This window comes from Neodiprion virginianus, chromosome 3 (assembly GCF_021901495.1).
Source record: "Neodiprion virginianus isolate iyNeoVirg1 chromosome 3, iyNeoVirg1.1, whole genome shotgun sequence".
NCBI lineage: Eukaryota > Metazoa > Arthropoda > Insecta > Hymenoptera > Diprionidae > Neodiprion > Neodiprion virginianus.
Window position 1 is genome coordinate 20,179,538 of NC_060879.1, and position 5,812 is coordinate 20,185,349.

The following is a 5,812-nucleotide window of genomic DNA, read 5'->3' on the forward strand; positions in this document are numbered from 1 at the left end:
AAACGAGAGTTCGGTGCTGTCGCAGAGATGTATTGACTTGTTGAAAAATTTGATTTCTCAGAGTAACAAAAAATATCAGCAACGTAATCATTCGATTGGCTCGCGCTTTCTCAACCTCGTTCCTGTTCATCTAGCACCAGAAATTGACGATTCTTGTTCAAAAAAAAAAAAATCAAAAGAACGAACTACTTGATTAGTTACCATTCTTTGCTAAAATGATTTGCAATCAGTTTTTATGAGAGTAAAAATTTTGAAAACATATTAAACGTTACCGATTAGTTTTTAAAACTCTGTGTGTTTTTCTTACTATTTCAAATATAGATTAATAATTAGATTGAAATTAAAAATCGATAACATTTCAAATCGCTTTTACAATTTCGTTTCCCATACATTTAATTGTCAATTTCGTACATTTTGATTCAATTCAATTTACACTAACTTAATTTAATTTAAACTAATTGACGGCCACTTGTAAAAATGAACTTGTAGGATCCCAACTTGCAGAAACGAACCTTTCGGAACGGATCGGAAGAAACGAACTTGTAAAATCACTAATTGTAGAAACGAACTTGTAGAAACGGTCCTCTCCCAAACGAAATTCCAATATTTGGCTAACAGGCAAAAAAAATTCAACACGGTGTCAAAATTGCGAATTAAAGCATTTATCTGACTCTGAATCTTCATTCGCGTCTCCGATTGTTTTCAACGGTGTAATCAATCTGATTCCGTTAAAACCAGTCCGCTGAACGTTTGTATCTTCAAGAATTTGTCAAATTTGATCCACGTCAGGAACAAAAAATCTGCGACACCAAAAATCTGCTAAATTCACATTGCTCTACGTTCTTACCTACCAATATCGTCATTTCACACCATCGATTTTATACCCACGTGTAATTATTATTCAACGAATAAAATACCTCACACGCTACACACTCGTACACCATCAAAAAAAAAAACTCGCGCCGCACAAAATCTGTGATTAAAGCGATGTTTAACGCGTCACAGAGGTGAATATCGATAATCCGGAAAATACGGAGATGCCAAACGAACGAAGAAACCAAAAAAAAAAAAAAAAACAAATTTGGAAAACAAACTTGAGCTAATACATAACCACAAAACGAAGGGGAATGAGGAAGGGATGGACTCGCCAGGTGTTTTTAACGTCACGTAAGTCCTGAAATTGTGGTCCTCGCGTCCTCGTCATGATCCGGCTCGGTGACATCGGGGTAATTATTTACCAAGGACAATACGCGCGGGGCACGAAATGATAAAGCAAGGGACAAGAAGGCGCCGCGAGACGCACGATTAAGATTAGAATAATGCGCGGAGCGAGGACGAGGCATGACGGCCGCCTTCACCCCCCTTTTGCGGAGGAATAATTTATCCCGGTCGCCATTTTGCGGCGGGGGTGGCTTACACACCCAGCTACGAGGAATCTCATATCCGTCTGAGACGGCTGATAACGACCAGCGCGGGTCCCGCGGCCGTCGACCGCGACGCCTGTGCGAAATATTATGGCCTCGTCCCGCCATTTCCGCATTCTGATTGGAAATTGTCACCGCAGCCCGTCTATATATGCGATCCACACAACCCCGTCCCTTCGCTTCATTGCCCGATGAACGGATATTAGCCTTATTTATCATCATTCGTCAATTGCGGGGGACTCGAAGCTCCTCGATTACGCGTTCCTGTAACGTACAGTTCAGCGATTATCGCCGTTTTTTTAAAGGAATTTATTTTCATTTTGCTTCTTATTTTTTTTTTTTTTAGGTTTTTTTAATTCGGATCTCAGCTTGATTAAGGAGGGAGCCTGCTTTAGAGGCTTCAAAAAAACGATTTTTTCGAGGATTTTTTTGGGAAGGAAAGAAATATCCGATTAAAACGAAACTTTTAGAGTTTATTGTTATGTATTTCAACAGTCTTCTCGAATTTTTTCATTAGGATACATGTCATATTATGCCTGGTACAAGCATTTCACCGAGGCGTCTCGATTATGCATTTGTCGTGCGGCGGGAAAGGTGCAGGTCGCAATTTCCATCTGAAACAAAGAAACCAAAAAAATTTTTACTTCTCAATAGTATAGCTTCTAGTTAAACCAAGAAAATTCCACAAAAAGTGAAAAATTCAACAATTTTTCGCGAATTAAAAAAAAAATTCACTTTTCTTGGGAAAAGAATTCACTTTAGATTGTTTAAAAAGTGGGTTAATCTTAACTTTCTTAAGGTTTTTTCGGTTCAACTAGAAGAGAATTTCATCCTGAGTACAATGCAATTTGTCTCGTTTCGATAGAACGTTTAGTTTTTTCCCTATCTTTCCTGCCAATTAGGAAAAAGCGTAAAAATGAAAAACGGAGAAATCGTGCGTCAAAGTTTTCGTACATAAAAAATCGTAATTTTCTTGAACTTACCGCATTAATATGCTAATCAGCGATTCCTGGTCCATAGAGTTGCCCTTCAGACTCTTCAAAAAACTGGTTGAAAACTTCAAAAAACTGGTTCAGACTCTTCAAAAAACTGATTGAAAACTTCAAAAAACCGCTCGTATACCTGCTCGACGCTTGCTCACTATTTCTTCTGTAACTCCGAAAATATTTCGAATTAGCGTCTGCAATTTTAGGGACACATTCTTGGATAGTTTGGGAAAACGTTTATGCAAAAAAAAATCGATTTTTTGAAGCTTCTAAAGCAGGCTCCACCCATAACGACGCAGTCTGTATCGTTTGACAGCCGAGCATTTGCTGATATGCCTTGTTGTATTATTATACAAACGAGAGGTTTACGGACTAGGTAAGATTTTGCACCAACTGTGCCAACGATTATCGCTAAATCCCAGCAGATGGTTAATCATTTTTAACTAGATGTAAAATCGTGTGTAAGAACAATGGTTCTTGTTATAACCTTCTTACACATCTTTTAATTATGCAACGGTCAAAATCAATACGGAGTGAATTTTTTTTTTTTCAACGTTAACACGATTATTATATGTATATTTATACGTCAAGGTTGATTTTTCCATCCTACACTTAATTCTGGCTTCTTTTTGTTTTCACTTCATTTTCCACAACGTTAATATTATACGAATTCTATGAAGGCTCTGATATAACAATTATGCTACAATAAGTGGATGATGGAAAATTTGAAAGCAAATAAAGACTAAATTCCAAAGCAGTCAACTCGAAAGCTTTGACTAAACCCTGATCCCAATTCATCAATTGTCGGCTAGTTTAATTGCATAACCCGTTCATCGAGAGTTGCAATTAGTAGACAATCTGTCAGATGAATCTCATGTTTAGAATTTTCTTTCAGTATCATTTCTTTCACACACACAGATAAATAAATTTCAATTAATTGAATTGGCAGTTGATTTTCGATTACACAAAGGGTTTGATTGATACAAATTGATTTAAAATCTAGCGAACATTTTGTAATCTCATTGTAAATTTACGAATTGAAGTTAACACAAATTTCTAGACGCGCATAGTTGGCATTCCTCAAATACTCTACAGGTCATAAAAAAAACTTCGGAAATTTTTTACGAAAATTGACTTTTAAGTATAAAACATTCCAGGAATACGTCACTTGAAGATTTTCCCGAATATTTCAGCCCAAAAGTTTCAGTTGAGCCATTTTTTGTGTACCTATTTCAAATTGAATACTTGAGATCAAACGTTTCATAAATATTTCAGTCCACCTCTGAAACATTTAGTCCTTCGAGTCAAGATGAAACTCGTGAATCCGAACCATAAAAATATTATAAAGAGAATCATAATTTACCAGCGCATAAACATTGCGCTTAGTTTTTGAGTAGTTGAAAAACGTTGATGCTATATTCAAAAATTAAATGTATTAATTAAAATGAATAAATAATTGTATAAATGTATAGATATTTTGAAATTATGTGTTTCATCTGATACGCAGGACTACAAAGGATTTGAAATATCAAGAGATTTGAGGGGAGGTTCAAGGAAGAGATAAGAAATTCAATAACCGTAAGACCTGGCGTTAAGCTCTCAGGTATTATAATATTAAGATGTTTGACGCACGTACCCTCGTCACTTTCGCTACGCGAGTAAGCGCGGCGCTTTTCACCACTCGTTTACTACTTCTTTCGCAACATTCTTTTCGTCTTTCCACCTGTAATTTTCGTTGAAGAATTACATTCCTTCGGCTTTTTTCACTCCGCGTACGTCAAGCTTTGAAAAATACGTTTCCCTCTGAAACGGACGTTCGACTGTATTACTTGAAATTTCGCACTCAAACTTGGCAAATTTTGAGAGCGTGATATTTCTATAATTAGAGGGAACGTAATCCGCACCCTAAACGAATAACTTTCCCCGACGCACACTTACCACATTTTATATTTCTTTCGAGGGTGCTACAAGAACGTCAGGCGACGCTCAAGAGCTTCGAGCATCGAGCTTTCTTACTGCGGAGGGTGAAAGTAAGAGATGTGGGGTCGCGTATAGGCGGAGGAGGAATAATTAAACGCAGTAATGTCTGCGCATTAGAGGAGATGACGACGTCATCAGCCCAACTGCCGTGCCCCCAGAATTTGCTCTCTGAGCCATCAGCTTTCCCTCATACTCGTCCACGCTCGGGAATAGAACCATTTTTAACTTAGCAAAAACGACTGGCGATACTTTAATCAGGCAGCGAATACGGTAGAATGTTTTTAATTAGGAAAATTTTTCACACTATTTTTATTTCAGTTTTTAAATTTTTATTCTTGAACAAATTCTAGAACCTAGTTTTTTGGTTTAGGCTATTGACTTCGGTAAACATATTTGCGCTTTACTTGAACGATAAAAGCCAGGCACCTGTTTTGACTTGAGCTAAAAATTTTATACGTTGGCAAAATTTTTCGTTCGGTGAAAGCCAAAGTTTATACTTTATTCCGGAAGCAGAAAAATATGTATTTCACAAATCTGAAACTGTTCAATTAGAATGTATGGGGTAACATTCTGAAATGAATGATTTCTTTTTTTTCTGCCAGACCAAAATAGAAGAATAAATTATTGGTCAAACTCGTATAGGATAGATTTCTTTCAATAGTAACCAAAAATGATTATGTCCGTTGTTCCTTTTTGCGAATTCACAAAAATGGAGGAAAATCAGCAGATTAAAATCCACCCGAATGTGACGTAACCTATACTAATTGGCATATCTACAATCTAACAAAAAATTAGTAAAATTCAATTGTTTATTATAATATCCACTATTATCTGTATTGACGTAAAAAAAAAAAAAAGAAACTACGGCTTGACTATTTTGTGTTACTCTGCTTTATACGCATATAAAAATTAATTTGTTCCTTATGGAGAGCTAATTATGACACGCGTATGAAGAATTGTCTACAAACAATTGGAGTCTACCAATTTCATCGTCACTGGCACCTTGAATTTCACTTTCTTTAAGCATGTGCATAAAAATTTCAATTCATAAGCAGCTGTTGACAAAAATGCATCATCGTTTGTAGAACCGTTTATATTTTTATTTATGTCCCATAGCTTTTTTCCTTTTATTCTTATGCAAACCTTCAAATGCGCAACAATATTTCCGACATCTTTCTTCAACCGTTGTCTAGGTAAAAAAAATGTCAAGCTTGAAGAAAACACCCGTTTCGTGAATTTGAAAAAAGAAATAAAATGGTACACACGCGTATTAAGTAACAATAATTATATTCTATTTTCAATCGTGAAATTAAGTTTCTATTACGATTCTTTTAAACCCTCTCAAGAAATTTTATTCAATGAACTGACCAAGAGATGATGAATTTTTTCGCCTTCCTTCAAAATATGTGAATGAACAGGTAA

The 5,812-nt window shown here is 36.0% G+C and overlaps 1 long non-coding RNA gene across 1 annotated transcript; it reads right to left on the bottom strand.

Moving 5' to 3' along the window:
• Window positions 1-1,892: 1,892 nt before the first annotated feature.
• LOC124300335 (uncharacterized) lies at window positions 1,893-5,573 on the bottom strand. The gene is made up of 3 exons (XR_006907199.1): window positions 5,561-5,573; window positions 2,408-2,573; window positions 1,893-2,038 (listed from the first exon to the last, which is right to left on the bottom strand). It is a non-coding gene; the product is annotated as an uncharacterized LOC124300335 (long non-coding RNA).
• Window positions 5,574-5,812: the final 239 nt, after the last annotated feature.